Source organism: Phascolarctos cinereus, unplaced genomic scaffold (assembly GCF_003287225.1).
Source record: "Phascolarctos cinereus isolate Bilbo 61053 unplaced genomic scaffold, phaCin_HiC Scaffold_4;HRSCAF=312, whole genome shotgun sequence".
Lineage (NCBI taxonomy): Eukaryota > Metazoa > Chordata > Mammalia > Diprotodontia > Phascolarctidae > Phascolarctos > Phascolarctos cinereus.
Window position 1 is genome coordinate 661,790,644 of NW_027555847.1, and position 16,864 is coordinate 661,807,507.

A 16,864-nucleotide genomic window follows, 5' to 3' on the forward strand; every position below is an offset into this window, starting at 1 on the left:
TCCCCAAGACCCCCTTCTGGTTAAGTATGCAAATAAACTTAAGCCAGAAGAAAAAAAAAAAGGTAATCTAAGGAGCCATTGTTAGTCTCGATTTGTTGTGTAGTTCCTTCTCAGTCATATTCGACTCTTGGGGGCTTCATTTGGGGTTTTCTTGGCAAAGATACTGGAATGGTTTGGCATTTCCTTCTCCAGCCCATTTTACAGATGAGGAAACTGAGGCAAACAGGGTTAAATGACTTGCCCACGGTCACACCAGCAAGTAAGTGTCTAAGGTCAATTTGAACTCAGCTCTTCCTGACTCCAATCCCTGCACTCTATCCATCTCACCACCTAGCTGGCCCCTGTGTTCCTCACTCACCTCGACCCTATTATTGTCTTCATTGAGGCCCAGCTCCAGGGAAGTTGTGACAAAGGGTTAGGATTCTGCTGAAATCAGTGCTAAATTTGTTGCTGATGTTTGATATCAAATGTTTGTTGGTAGATCAATTTTTCTGCTAGCATGGTTTGTGCTCCCCACTAAGCACAGATATTGCTACCTACAGTTCCAAGAGAATGAGAGGGTTTAGAGCCGTGAGGAACCTTAGACATCATATAGTCTAACTCTCTTACTTTATAGGAAATTCAAGGCATGGTATTAATCAACAGGGAATCATAGCCTCACGAAACTTACATGAAAACTAGGTTTATTACAAGAGAAATGAACATGCGTGTGGAACCCAAAGAATTCACAATCCATACAGAAGTTTGCATATTTGTAACAGTAGGACAAAGGAAGGAGGAGAAAACACGAATCTCTACCTAAAGGGGCGTGGCATAAGAGGGGAGGAGATGCAGTAAAAGTGGGAAAAGGATTAAACCCCTCCTGAAGGGGAGGAGCAAGGTGATGGCAAAAGTGGCATTCTTTTCCCTTGGGAACAGCTACCAGGAGCAGGGAACCTGTGGTCGGTTACCAGCTACAAGCAATTTCCCAGTCTAGTGCAGACTGACTGGCAACTGTCCTGACTCCCAAGGACATACAGGAAGTCTAGTTTTAGGTGCAAACAGCAAATTATGTCAGCTTGAGGTGGGGGGGGAGCTTTGTCCTTGACACATTCAGGGCCTCCTGCATGGTCTGGGTCCAATGTTTCTGGAAAATAGGGTAACTCAAAAAGACAATTTTCAGGGGACCCCTTAACATTCCTCAACAGTATCCTGGGGGAGATCAGAGGAGATCTTCAGCTCTTTTCCCAGGTAGCTCCAGAGCCCTGGGAGAGACATAGAAAGAAAATCAGAAGACTGAGAATAAACAACTGTGTGGTTTAGGCTGAGCTCAAGGGAGGTGAAAAGGCTAAGGCTGTGCAGGAGGGAAGGTCAGCCAGGAAGAGCTTGTGAATTGAAGGTGAAGATTTGAGTACAGTCCAGCCAGAAAGGGGTTTGGGGGAACTTTGTGAGTAAAAATAAAAGACCAAAATGAGCCAGGGGAGAGGAGATGGAGAGTCAGTCAGTCAATAAACGTTCATTAAGTGCCTACTACATGCCAAGCACTATGCTAACCTCTGGAAACATAAGTAATAACAAAAAGCAGTCCTGCCTTCGATAAGCTCAGTCTAATGAGGGAAACAACAAGCAAACAAATACGTATAAACATGCTATATGCAGGATAAATAGGAAATAATGAATAGAGGGAAGGCATTGGAATTAAGGGGAGTTGGGAAAAGCTGCCCGTGGAAGATTGGACTTTAGTTGAGACTCAAAGGAAGCTGGAGAAGCCAGGAAGTACAGATAAAGAGGGAGAATGTTCCAGGCATGGGGGACACAAAGACAAAAGGCTTGCAGTGGAGAGATGAAGTGTCTGTTTGTGGGACAGCCAAGAGGACATCGTTACTGGATCAGGGAGTGAGGTGTCAGAAGACCGGGAAGGTAGGAGAGGGTTAAACTGAAAGAGCTTTGAACACCAAACAGAGCATTTTGTATTTGATCTCGAAGTCGCAGGAGTCACTGGAGTTTGTAGAACTCTAATCAGTGTAGTAACCCAATCATATCTCCCACCTCTGGACAGAAAGGTGGCAGACTTAATGTGCCAAATGAAACATGTTTTCAGATTTGTTTTGATTAAATGTATTTGATTCGAGGCAGCCAGGCAGCACAATGGATAGAGCTCTGGAGCTGGAAAAAGAAGTGGTCAATTGTATTCAGTTGCTACCCACTCTTTGTGACCCCATTTGGAATTTTCTTTGCAAAGATACTGGAGTGGTTTGCCATTTCATTCTCCAGCTCATTTGACAGATGAGGAAACTGAGGTAAACAGTGTTAAATGAATTGCCCAGACCTAAGTTCAAATCTGTCCTCCTATATTTATTAACTCTATGACTGTGGGGGCAAGTCACTTAACTTCTGTCTGCTTCAATTTCAACTATAAAATGGGGATAATAACAGCTCCTACGTCACAAGATCGTTGTGAGGATCAAATGAAATAATATTCATAAGACACTTAGCATAGTACCTGGCACACAGTAGGAGCTTAATAAATGCTTTTTCCCTTTTGTGAGGCCCTCCCTTATCAGTTACAGGAGAGAGATCTATGATGGGAGGGGGTGAGGGAAGAAGACACAGGGAAATGACAAAAAAAATTTTAAATAAAAAAGTACCCACAAAACATTATTTTACCGACAAATGCAGCCAACTCTGCTCTCATAGCTTGGCTTTGCAGGGCTGACTCCCCAAAGTGATTAAGGAAAGCTCTAACAGGAAGAAGCTAGAGTGGAAATCAAAGCACTGTGTTCAAGTCTCAGCTGTCCCATTAATGTGATTCAGGACCTTCTTTTTTGAGTCTGTTCCCAGCCTTGAGCCTTAGCTCCCTCATTTATAAAGTAAGATCACCACAATCATTCCTAAGGTCCCTTCCAATTTCAACATCCTACATTCTAAAATTACACTGGAAAAATAAAAAATGTTGGTAGCAGAGCAAAGAATTCATCAATTTATTCACTTAGTAAACATTGATTAAACACCTACTTTGTGCAAAGAGCCCAGTGCTGAGTACCGGGAGAAACAAAATTTAGCCCCCTTGGCCTTCAAGGGGTTCATGGTCTAATAGGGCAATAAGACACAAGCACAGACAATCCATGTAAGATGGCAGAAGTGGACGTCCTCTTCCCTGGAGAATCTACCTTAAATGGTCACTGAAAGAAATAAAAGTTTGTTGGGCAGGAATACCTGCTCAGTGCATGATCTCTGCACAAGCCACCAGGTGGCAATCCTAGCTCAAGTTGAACCTCCTGAACCAACAGCTGGCCTCAATCTGGGTCTCTGAGGCTTTCATCTCGAGTCTTCTGTCTATCCCACCTCTTCTGATGGAAACAGACTAGCCTTGGCTTTCTTTTCCTTTCTTTTATCTTTTCTTTTCTTTCTTTATAATGGGGGTTTGGTGCATGCACAGAGCTCCTTAGCTGGTGTCTCCCCATGAGGAGACACCTGCTTCCAGAGAGTCATGATGACGCAGGATGGAGCTGGCTTGGAGACACTGGAGCAGATGTGAACATTCTGCAGCTGATTTCAATCCACTAACCACGAGATGAATTTGGTTGGCTGTTGTTGTTTGTCATTCAGTCTTTCCAACTCTCCGTGACCCTATTTGGGATTTTCTTGGCCAGGATTCTGGAGTGGTTTGCCATTTCCTTCTCTAGCTCATTTAACAGATGAGGAAACTGAGGCAAACAGGGTGAAGCAACTCGCCCAGGAACACAGAGCTAATAAGCATCCGAGGTCAGATTTGAATTCTGATCTTCCCAATTCCAGACTTGGTGTTTTATCCATTACACCACATAGCTGCCTTTGATTGGCTCTGGAGACATTCAAAGGTCTTAGTCAACCCTTGCCATGTTTCTTGCCTCATTCTCTTCAGCTTCTGGGGTCACAGCATCCATTGAGAAATAATGCAAGAAGAGGCAAGGTCTTGGGGCTTTCCCCCTGTCAAGATTCTGTGGCTTCCAAAAAACAGGCCCCTGGTCCTTGGTCCTTATGCTGGTTCTTTTCTGCCTACTAGTTTCATTAACTGTTAATGATAATAATTGTACTTTTGTCTTAGGGCTGGTGTGAGGATTGAATATTTGTAAAACACTTAGCATGCTGGCTGTCAGATAGTAGACTCTTAACAAATTCTTGTTTCCTTCCTTCCTCCTCTGTCTTTCTGTTGAACACTTTTTTTCTTTGTTGAGTTTTGATGCATGGTTTCCACACTAAACTTTGTGTGTGTGTAAATGTATGTGTTTGACCCTTCTTTGTTTAGTTCCTATAGGAGTGAGGTTCCCCTGGTGCCAACTCTAAGAAATAAGTTCTACCCCCCTTTACTTCCTTTCTTCATTAGTATATTCCTTTTACTCTCCCTTTCTTTCTCCTCTTAAGATCCTCAGGAGAGAACCAATCTTCATCTAGCTTTTTTGTTTTGCTTACTTGACTTCTTCAATATCCTTTGAATACATTATGGTTCTGAAGGGACACTTGCTTTCTCTCCCTATTAAAATGTTAGCATTGCATCATCCTACAATCCCTTCTATTAGCTCAAATCAATTTACCTTTCTAGATTTCTCTTGACTTTTGTGTTTGTTTATATTTTAAAGTTTCTATTCAGCTCTAGTCTTTTCGTTAGAAATGCTTAAAAGTCTTCTATTCCATTAAAAATCCATTTCCCCCCATTTGATTCTATTAACCTGTTCAGAGTAAGTTATTCTTATTAAAGCCTATATTATTTGCCATTTGAAATACAGACAATTATTGATTTACATAAATTTGCATTATGCAAATGTATAGAGCTGTGGAAGGGGGAGGGCACTCAGAGCCCTCTGAGGGAAGGGAGAACTTATGGAAAAGTCCACTTAAATTAAGTGAGAATTGGTTGTATGTTGTAGTCCAAGATTTCTTCTCATTTGAACTAAAAAGCTTTCAAGTGTTATGTGATCCTAATTGTGTTACACAGACCGTTGAACTCTTTCTTTCTGGATGATTGCAATTTTTTTTTCTTTCATATAGAAGCTCCAGATTTTGGCTATGGCATCCCTGGTATCCTTTTCGAGGTTTCTTTTATGAGGTAGTAGGTAGATGTTTTCTATTTTCATGTTGCCCTTCGGTTCTAATAGACCTGTACAGTTTTCATTTCTTCAAGTGTAGTATTCAGGTTTAGTTGGGTTTTTTTTCCTTTTAATCATAGTTTCTAGGGAGTACAATGATTCTTAAATGATCTCTTCTTGGCCTGTTTTCCAGGTCAGTTGTTTCTGATAGCAGATACCTTACATTTTTTTTTCAGTCTTTTGGTTTTGTTTTAATATTTCTTGCCAGGTCATCATGTTATTGGTTTCTGTCTATTCTAATATTCAGGGCTTCTGTTACTTGAGGAGATTTTTTACTATTTTCTGCCTAAGCTATTTATTCTCCCCTAATTTCTCCCTCCAGAGCTCTTAATTTTTTCTTTTTAATCTTTTCCTGTAGGCCTTGTGGAAAATCAATTTTTTCCTTAACTCTCTCCCTGTACTTGTTAGGAAGTTTCTTTCTAATAATAATAAGAAGAAGAAAGTTCTTGGGATTTGTCTTTGAGGCTTTGGATGTAGCAGTTTTGACTTTGTTGTGTTCTTCTGAGTTTATGTTTTGATCTTCCCTGTCACCGTAGTAACTTTCTATGGTCAGGTTCTTTTGTTATTGTCGCTTGCTCATTTTCCCAGCCTATTTCTTGACTTTTAACTTTATGTAAAAGTTGGGCTCTTCTCCCAGAGTGGAAGGGGAATTGTCCTAAGATTCAGGTTTTTTTGTGCAACTATTTTCAGAGCTAGTTGTGTCTGTGTGTGTGTGTGTCTGTGTGTGTGTGTGTGTCTGTGTGTGTGTGTGTCTGTGTGTGTGTGTGTCTGTGTGTGTGTGTGTACGTGTGTGGTGGGGGGGGTGGGGGTCTAAAAATTTTCAGTTCTTCCAAGGTAGTACGATCTAAGAAGAGGTGTGTTTACTATTGCTTTGGTCTGTGAGTAACCACAAGCTCTCTTTTCCACCCTAGAACTATGACCAGGGTCATGCTCCTCTGCAGCCACAAGCTCTGCTGCGCTAGTGCTCCTCTTCACCCTGGGACTGTGACCTAGGACTACAACCTAGATTTATGTATGCAAAAGAGTCCTACACGCAGTGCCAGCAAAGGAACCCCTGTAATCTCCTTCTGACCAGTCATCCAACCCCTTACCATCTGTAGGATGAGAGCTGATTCAGTGGCCCTCAAGGCCTGCTGCACTGGACTGAGCTCCACTCTCACCTCGGGTGCAACAGACCTTGCCTGCCTACCTTCTAAGTTGTCTTGGGCTAGAAAATTGTTTCATTTTGTTCTTTTGTGGGTTCTGCCACTCCAGAATTTGTTTCGAAGCATTGTTTAAAGTTGTTTGGAGGGGAACTTGGGAGAGCTTGGGTGAGTCTCTGCCTTTTCTCCACTGTCTTGGCTCTGTTCCTTATTAACACTTTCTTTAAGTCTAGACAATCAATAGAACATAAATCAAGATATTTATTTGTAGCACTTGATGATTTCTGAGGTGTAAATGCTCAAGCTGAAGATTTAGCAATGGCTTACTGGCCCCAGCATGGAGACTAAGGTGAGACGTTGCCATGGTAGAACTGACAAGATAGTCTGGTGAGAAGGAGAAGGAAAACAAGGGAAGGGAATGAGTTTTAATAATAATTCCTTATGGTGTGCAAAGTGCCTTTCCAGGCAATTTTTCCTTCAGTCCTTACAACAGCATGGAAAGAAAGCAGGGAAAATGTTATTATTGTAGCACCCCTCCACGGCTCCATTCCCACTATCATTAGTGGGCCAGGTCCTGAGAGGTCAGTGCTACCACTCTCTTTCTCAGAGTCCTAGGAGTAACTTTTTTACTTTTCTACTTCTATTGCTCACAGACCTCCCACTAATGTGCTTCCCATTTCTTTCTTTCTTCCTTCCTTTTTTTTTGGGGGGGCACAATTGGGGTTAAGTGACTTGCCCAGGGTCACACAGCTAGTAAGTGTCAAGTGTTTGGTCTGAAGCTGAATTTGAACTCAGGTCCTCCTGACTTCAGGGCTGGCGCTCTATCCACTGTGCCACCTAGCTGCCCCTTTGTTTCCCATTTCAATCAGCCAGTAGACAAATAGCTTTTTAGCAAAGGTCATTTACTAAGCTGGTATAGCAAAGTCAGTTGTTACAGAAACATCCCCACCAAACTAGAGGTGCATTCTTCCCTTCCACAGACAGAGTCCTGGGGGTGGTGGGGAAAGGGAGGCTCGAACTTAGAGAGCACATGTGACAACAGAGTAAACTCAGAGCTCTCCTTTCATAGAATCCTTATGAAGTTCACCTTATATGTCACTTTGCTCAGCTCTGAAAGTTAGTACCAAGTCCTAAAGTTGACTTTCTTCAGTGCACCTCGTATGTCCCAGGTTCATCTCTCAGCTGCACCAGTGCTGCTGTGATCACTGCTATTCCAAAGGCACTGTGATCGGCACGGTGGATAATGCTACAGATGCTGATTGGAATGACAAAGTTTCTGGTGTTTCTGAAGTTCAAAATGTCATTATCTGGTCAATGGGGAGGGGAGGGCAAGGGAGATAGAAAATGTTCTCTCTCCTCCCCCTTAGCAGGTCCCTCTTAAGAATCCTTCACCCTACAGGTGACTTAACCGTCACTCAAGTTACCCAAAGCTGGAATATCCTCTTCCAAATCACTTATTATGTTCCACACAGACCCAGAAATGTGTTTGATTCCTTCAGTTAGTTGCAAGACACTTCTAGTATTGTAGCACCTGTTTTCATCCAATCACACCCCCTCCCCATCATGATCCTTTCATATTCACACACCTAGTTTACTTTTGATTGATTGATTGATTGAATCTTCATATTAGAACCTTCCTGATTACATGGGGGGGCAGAACCCCATCCCACCGCTGTATATTATTATGCAGATGACTCCAAGATACATTTATCTGAGAGCTGTGGGCTCTCTCAGGAGTTCTAGCTCCTCGTAACTAAGCACCTACATATAGGGTGTCCCGTAGGCACCCCAAACTCAACGTGTTCAAAACTATCTTCCCCTCAAACCCTCTGCTATTCTGGCTTTCCCTGTTTCTCTATCTCTATCTTCTTCTCTCCTCTCTCTCTTTCTCCTTCTGTCTTTCCTTTTCCTTTCCTTCTCTCTCTTTCTCCCCTCTCTCCTATATTTCCTCCTCCTCTTCTTTCTTTCTTCCTCCTCCTCCTCCTCCTCCTCCCCTTCTCCTCCTCCTCCCCTCCTCCCCTTCTCCTCCTCCCCTTCTCCTCCTCCCCTTCTCCTCCTCCCCTTCTCCTCCTCCCTTCTCCTCCTCCTCCTCCTCCTCCTCCTCCTCCTCCTCCTCCTCCTCCTCCTTCTTCTTCTTCTTCTTCTTCTTCTTCTTCTTCTCTTCTTCTTCTTCTTCTTCTTCTTCTTCTTCTTCTTCTTCTTCTTCTTCTTCTTCTTCTTCTCTCCCTCTCCCTCCACATATACAATCAGTTTCTAAGGTTTGTAATCTTTTGTAATCTCTTTCTCTATATAATTTGCCTACATCCTCTTCTCTCTACTTATACAGCCACCAGCCTGCTTCAGGCCCTCGTGTCCTCTCACCTGGACTATGACAATAGCCATCTATTTCCCTACCTCAAGTCTCTCCCATTTCAATCCATCTATACCAGGGATTTTTCTAAAACGCAGTTGTGACAGTCCTCACTATACAAAATATATATATGACTTTCTATTACCAACCTTCTTGCTGCCCTGGAGGAACTTTTGCCCTGGGGCCTCACTGTCCTGATGGGTGACTGCCACTCCCAGACTAATATTTCAAGAAAGTCCCAGCCACTATACTTACCTTCACTCTCTACTCTCTGGCCATCTCTTCCACAACTTTTTCAACTGCTTTATCATGTACCCATTCCTCTGTATCCCCTCTTTCAACCCCTCTTTACTCCCAACCCATTCTGAAACTAAATCAATTCTGTCATTGTTCCTGGGTGGGCTCTATTAATCTATTCCCTTATGGTCCCACTCAGCATTCTGGTAACTCTTTGGGCCAGAGACCCTCCCTGGCCTCCCCTACGTGTGTGGCATTAGAAGTAAGCCTGAAAGGGCAGGGACTGTCTTTGCTTTTGTGTTTGTATTCCTTAGTATTTAGCACATAGCAAGTGCTTAATTATTTTTCTTTCTTTCTTTTTCTTTATCCATTCAGTCTAATGACAGCTCTTCCAGATCAGCAGCTAACCCTTTGTCACTGTATCCCTTCTAGTCATGGGGACCAAAGGACCAATCAGGTACACTCCTTCAGCAAAAGGCTTCATCGCTTGTGCCACCAAAAGTGCCCAGATCATGAGGCCACTGAAGGGAGTAGGATACATTCTCCTCTTCATGGGCAGTCAGAGCACACATGTACCAAGAATTGGCCAGGGTACATACTCAGGTCCGTGGGATGCGCCTCAGCCAGAGTAGATTGGGAGAGGACTTTTGTCATTACTTGCTGTGACAGACTCAATATCTACCAGGGTTCCCCCACCTGCCATGTAGGTTAGGCAGGTTCTTGCCCCAAAGTCAAGGAAGCCGTTCTTAAGACCTGATTGACCCAGGGAGACTACAGCTCAAGTTCAGTTTCCGTCTATTTGGCTGACGTTCCAAGGCTGAAGGAGTTATCGCCCCTTACCCTTCTGACCAGATCCATTTAGTTAGTGACATGAGGGGATGGAGTATCTCCTGAGTTAATTGCTCTATCCTTGCTGAATATTCTTTCTGCACTCTGGCTAATGTCATGAGGGATGGGGTCAATGAGCCCAGTCCTTATGATCTGGAGCAGAATGTATCAGCTTGCTCCATTCATGCAGTTTCTCATGTGGAAGAGTCTGTAATGGAAGTGCCTTAGGGACTTTGGACCATGCTTAGACTTTCTTTAACTGCTTCTGATATGCTAGCCACCATGTTGAAGAGCACCCTGTTTGATCAGCTACAGTTGTAGAAAGGGAGCTAAGGGTGACTTCAAGAGGCATTAGTCAGCCTTGGCCTTTTTTTTTTCTTAATTTGACTTCTTTTCTTGGTGTGACTCTTTCATTGGTGGCATCCAATGAGTGACAAACCATAAGAGGGGAGGATTTGGGCCCTCTCCTGCCAAGGCAAATGTATGACCCCATGAACATGGGCCTCACTTCTGTGTTTAAACTGGAGACTATGAACTTGAAATTTTCAAAAGGTTAAGAGTGAGAGACCTGGGTAGGGGGCAGCTAGGTGGCTCAGTGGACAGATCACCAGCCCTGGAATCAGGAAAATCTGAGTTCAAATCTGGCCTCAGACACTTACTAGCTGTGTGACCCTGGGCAAGACACTTAGCCATCTTTGCCTCAGTTTCCTCATCTGTAAACTGGGTTGGAGAAGGAAATGGCAAAGCACTCCTGTATCTCTGCCAAGAAAACCCCCAAAAAGAAGTCATGAAGAGTCAGACGTGTCTGTGAAAAATGACTGAAAAATGTGGCTTCTAGAATCCAGTTTGGTTAATGAGTCATTTTCCCTTTTTAGTCTATGATCTTAAGATAATGTTGTAAATGCCTCTCTCTATCTCCCACACTTCCTTTTCAGGAGTTAAAGATGTTTGTGGTCAGAATTTCACCCCATCTGCATTCACAGATCTCACAGTGAAATGGAAGGATTAGGAAAGGGAAATGACTGGGGGATGACTGTCTTAATATAGGAGTAATATGTTGTTTTCTCTTCACTTTATTCTAGTGAATTCTAGCTCCCCTCTGGGCTGCTCTGTCTCTGTCTTCCCTCAACCCCCAACTAGCATTTGAAAGTTGGGTTCTCCAGTGGGCATGTACCTAAAGTTCAAGGTACTCTGCACATCCATAATTATAGTTCACGAGCCCCCACCTATCTGTTTACCTTTCAGCAGTCAGACAAAGGAAAATAAAATTAGCTTAGAGCAAAAGACATTTACAGGAGTAGAATAGTAAAAGGATTTACATTAGAGTGTTCTCCTCTAAACCTACAGTAAATTATCCTGTAAATATATATGCATACATAGTAAGAAAGTGAGGAAGTATGGAGGCTATGGAGGAGCAACATATATCTGATGCTGCAGAGCCCTTGATACCTTTTCACAGTGTCCTAGATCTGCTTTTCACTGTGTTCATCGTCTCGATGAGGTATACTTCTCTGCTTAGCTTTCTGGGCTTGCTCTGCTGGTCACAACATCTTTACCAGGCTAGGCTTTGCTGCTTGGCCATAGTCTCTACAAGGTGGGCAGGCCACAGCATTTATTAAGCACTTACTATGTGCTAGAGACTTTGCTAAGGACTGGAAGTACAAATACAACAAAAATAAAGACAGCCCCTGCCCTTAAAGGAGCTTATCTTCTAATGAGAGAAGACAACACATAAAATGGAGTTAAAGGGAATGGGGGAGAGAAGGCACCATGGGCAAGGACATGGAGATGATGTCTGTAGAGTCAGAAGCATAGCTGGGAGCGGAATGAGCATGGCCAATCTGAGCCAATCCCCCAAAATAGAGGCCCCAGAGGAATTCAGTAGTGGGAGAATTGTATGATGGAGGGTATATTCCAGGATAAGAGTGAAGTTGTAGAGCGAGAAGGCCTGATTCAGCTGAAGTCATTGAGCTAGGGCACTGTCAGGCAGCTAGGTGGTTCAGTGGATAGAGTACTAGACCTGGAGTCAGCAAGACCTGAGTTCAAATCTGGTCTCAGACACTTACTATGTAACACTGCTCAAGTTACTCAGCTTCAGTCTGCCTCAGTTTCCTCAACTGTAAAATGGGCATAACATTTGCATCTACCTCACAGAGCTGTGAGGACCAAATGAAATCATATTTATAACACATTGCCTGGCATATAGTAGGTGCTTCATAAATGCTTATTCCCCTCTACCAGGATCCTTACTCTAGGAGAAGTGAGAAGTCCAGCTCATTCCTTTAGGGTCTTAGTAGTATTCTCTTTCCAAGGTTCTGAGTTCTCTCTCTTCTAATCCCTTCTCAAAGGTTTTTTTAAAAACCTATGGGTGCCAGCTAGGTGGCACAGTGGATAGAGCACCAGCCTTGGAGTCAGGAGGACCTGAGTTCAAATCTGGCCTCAGACACTTGACACTTACTAGCTGTGTGACCCTGGGCAAGTCACTTAACCCTGATTGCCTCACCAGAAAAAAAGAAAAAGAAAAAAAAAACCTATGGAGGCTATCATCTCTAGGGGAAAGTCATTGTCTCTTGTCTGTTTTCAGGTGGTTTCCAGATCCTTTCATATGTGAATTAGTCACTCAAAGCCTAGCAGTACAGTATAATAGCTATAGGAACCCAAATAGAGGAGTGAAAGTAACTGGAGCAGACACTTCCTTAAAATGGAAGTTCCAGGGGAAATTGAACAATCAGAAGAAAGGGCCAAACCTTCCAAGATGAAAACATTGAAGTGGAGGGGGTAGTAAAACATGTGTTTCAGACATCTGCACGGTGGAAGGGGTAGTAGTCTTGGTGTGGCAATCTTGAAGTCCCTCTAGTGGCCAGAGGGAATACTGCAGCTTATGAAAAAGGCAGCCACTCTCCTGAACATGTGTTCCAGAAGGCCTGGGAGGTCTGGGCTTGGAGTTCAAGTAGACCACGGCTGGGTGGATAATTAAGATATTGTACTGAGCTAATGAAACTCTCTTGCTAAATAATTAAAATGGTTAGAGAAGATGTTTCCCTTCGTGCTTAAAAATGGCCCAAAAGAATTGCTACATGTGTTTCCTCACAATGTTTTTTTGGTTTTGCTCCCCCCCCCCGCCCGTGTCTCCTTGACTTCCTATGGTTTAACGAGAACAAGAAATTCGGATGAAATTCTTCCATTTTGGATCTAGGCAGTTAGGAAAATCCTTTCACAGCTCTAAGCCCAGGAAGTGCTCAATTTGGCTTCTGACCCCACAAAACCTCAATACGGAATAGATCAGGGGTGGGGAAACCCATGGCCTCGAGGCCTTGTAAGACGATATTTTTCTGTGAAGTTTGGATTCGGTCAAAGGGCCGCACTTAAGGACCTAGAGGGCCACATGTGGCCTCAAGGCTGCAGGTTCCCCACCCCTGGATAGACTTTGGAAGCAGCGAAACATTGGTAGACACCCCATAGAACAAGTTAGAAGACTCCTCGTTCTTGTATATAAGGTATTAACTGTCAACCTTTATAGAGTTCATTCTAAGAAAGACAAACAAAATTAAGCTGCATGCACATGTTTATTTCTCTCAAAGTGGGCAAACATGCCTATAGCTATATGTATGGGAGTTCATGGGGAAAATGAGCTCAAGGAAAGGCCAGTTGAAGAAGACTTTATATCCTTAGAGCGAGGAAGTGTTTCCTCCTCCCTCCCTTCCTGGCTCAGGATGCCTGTGTCAGCCAAAAATTGAAGTTTCTATATGTGTCAGCCATAAACATGGGCATAAAACACGAATGCCATAACAGGACATAACATGTGTCCATAAAATAACAAGATAAGAGCAATGCTATTTTTCAAGAAAGCGTCGGGTTCAAGGTGCCTGGTCCTTGGCAGAATGTTCCCAGTCAGCAAAATCTAGCAAGAGGTCTTGGGTTCCCTCAGAGAGCAAAGAAAAGCATGTCTGTTACGCCATAAGCATCATGGTAGGTTAAGCTCAGAGTGGACCAAAAATGTCTTTCTTCTGATTGGCCAAACCAGGTTTTAGGCCTTTTTCAGGTTGGTGGTCAGGGGGCATGCTAGTTTGCAAAGGAAAGATGAAAGCCTCACCTTTGGGTTACAGCACTTGTCTAAGCGCTCCCGTGAAGCTGTGACCACTTCCACCAGTGTGATCAACACCCCACCCAAAGCCTGGCATAGCATACTCCAAACGGAATCGCTCCAAGCTCATCAGTAGATGAGTTTCCACATCCTACTGAGACCAAGGGCCAACTGATTATACCCCTAAGAGATCTTTCAATATATCTGGCTACCGATTCATCCATTTTGTGGTTTGATTTTCATTTCCTGCTGTGGCTGCTTATTCACCACACGAAAGGTGCTCATTTAGAAAGTATTCACTGCCATGTGGCAGGGAAGATGATTAAGCCCCCTGAACCCCACTTCACTTTGGAATACAGCTAAGGCCCAGAAGAAAGCAGCATGACGATGTTACCAGAAGGAATGTCCCAGGTTTATGGGGGAAATGTTCTATTGCTATTTTTCTTACTCTATTATTTTATCATGAGATACTTTTGCCTCCACATAGGACATTTCCCAACGGGGAAGGGAATAAGTTTTTATATAGCACCTACTATGTGCCAGGCACACTGTGCTTTAAAAACGTCATCTCGTTTGATCCTCACAAGGTAGGATCCCCATTTACAGTTGAGGAAACAGCCAAATCACAGTTAAGTGACTTTCTCAGGGTCACACAGCTAGTAAGTAACTCAGGGTGAATTCAGACTCAGGTCTTCCTGACTATAGGCTCAGCACTTTATCCACAATGCCACTTAACTGCTTTCTAGGTGTCGTGGTTTGTAATAGTTGCTTGGAATACTGTATCTACATGTGCAGAAAGTCATTATCCATCCCCATACACCCTTCTTTTCCTCCTAGTGCTTTCTAGGTTCAACGTTCCCATCTAGAGGTATGTGTGTTTAAATAATGATTCATAACTCATTCAGTTCATGTCCCCACCCACTCACTACTGTTTCCCATTCTTTCCCTGTCTCAGTGTGTTCCTAAAGAGCTTCTTCAAATGGAATGGTAACCCCTGTCCCAAAGCCCTTTGGTGGAGATGAATGCCCTCGCCTGTGCAAGGGGCCAGATGGAGTGGATGGTGGCAGAAAAGCTCTAGCCTTGGCCAGTCCTTCTTTGAGACTCCTCTATGGTGGAGTTGGGTGCTGCTGGCTTCCAGCTGCAAGAAGGAAGATGCAAGAGGCCAACCCCACTTCAGGTTGCTGAAGGAAAGTCTCTAGGAAGATATGAAAGTAGCTGGCAATCTCTATCATGTCTGCCATCTCCAGCTTGCTATCTAGAGATTTAGGGGAATTTCCGCTTGGGTGAGATTCAGAACCCTCTCTCAGTTGTACTAAGTTATCTTGTTCCCAAGAGAAGAGCTCCTTCTCTTTGTTTTATCTGATATATATTCTCCTACATGTACCTTCTCTGATTTCTGTTTTGCTATGATTTAGATAAATGGATTTCTTTGCTATTTGCTATGCGTCTTCATTGTGGAGCTGGCATTTGCTAGGAAAGGGGTCAAGCCTTGTATATAGATCTTGGGGTCCCCCTTCCCCCAAAAATGACAAAGCGATCAGAAGTTAGATGGAATTCAATCCTATCCCCATCTCTGCCCTTGACTAATAATATTTAAGGGAGCAGAAAGATATAATGCTAGCTCAGTAACCCCTCCTCTCCACCTTTCTGAGGGGGGGCAGAGGAATTAAAATTTCCCCTGGAGAAGGTGGGGAGGAGAAGAGGCTAGAGATGTCTACTGTGGCTCCCCTCAAGTCATACAAGGAGAACCCTCACCACAGATGGGCCTCCCTTCACACATGGGGCCCACTCTTGTTACAACATATTGTCAGGGGTGTGCTGGAGCCAATGAGCCAAACTGATAAGTTTTCAGTGTGAGTATTGACACCTCAGAAAGAGATAGAGGACAACAGTTAGAAGAGGTGGAAGGATCAAGTGAGCGGAGACATGGGCATGTTTGTAGGCTGCAGGGAATGAGTCAGTGCATGCTACAGAGCAGGGCTCAGTGCACGGTTTTGTCAGTTGTTTGGAAAGTAATGGAGAAAATATTAATGATGCAGATTAAACTAAAAATCAGGTCTATGTATTTTTTTTTCCTGGGAGCTGTTAAAACATTTACTGCCATACCCCTGCATAGAGGCTAAATTGTATTTATTTCATAGCAGACTAAAAAAAATGCAAGTGTACCAGTGACCCACCCCCAAGCCATGTTAGATTTCACCCCTCCCCTCTAGGGTTCTCTGGTACCCTTAAAGGGACTCAGATGTGTCTGGATTCTCTCTGCCAGTGGTTCTAACTTCCACAATGGTATTCCTTCAAGTGTGGAGGAGGTCCCCCGAACTAACAGATTAGCTTTTATAAAGAAATATTTATTTCAAAGGTAAAATAATAAATCTGTACTTAAATTCCAGATCCAAACCCCACCTCAGAGTCCTAGGATCCTGACTTCTCTGGGGTACTGGCTATCATGTTCCTCCTGGAATCCTGGCTCCAAGGTCTCAGTGGCCCCTGAAACTGAACAGAAACAAATGCCTGCAGGCCCATTTCTCAGACCCCAAGTAAAAGAGAGGGAGTAGGAAGGTGTCCTCCCTCCCGGGTTCTGTTCACGGTGCCCAGCTGTGAACTTCCCCCTCCAGATGCAGCGGCAGAGTGATTAGAATCATTGGGGGGGGGGGAGGACATGGCATAAGCCCTGAACATTCGCTTGCTTCCTCAATGTCATACGATAAAGTCTCAAAACAGTCGATGTTGTATGATCATATCCAATCCCACATGTACAGATGAAAATCGCAATTATCCCAAATACAAAGTTGTATGGATTCAACAAAATAAGCATTTTACCAAGTTTACCAGGTATCTCTTAGTCAAGCAATCTGCTCCAGTCTGGTAAGTTTTAAAGATGTAGCCTTTTGGCTACAAAACCAATCACCTCCCACTCATACTATAGGGGATGCAGGGCCACTGATCAGGGCATGATCCAAGGCCCTCATTATAAAACAATGAGATTTGGTAGCAGTTGGGTATATCTACTCTTAATAAAGTTGAATTTTCAACTCCCTTCTAATGTCTTCTGTATCATGCCTTTTCGTTACCCCAGGTGAAGGAGAGGCAGATGATCCCAAACACCATTACAGAGAAG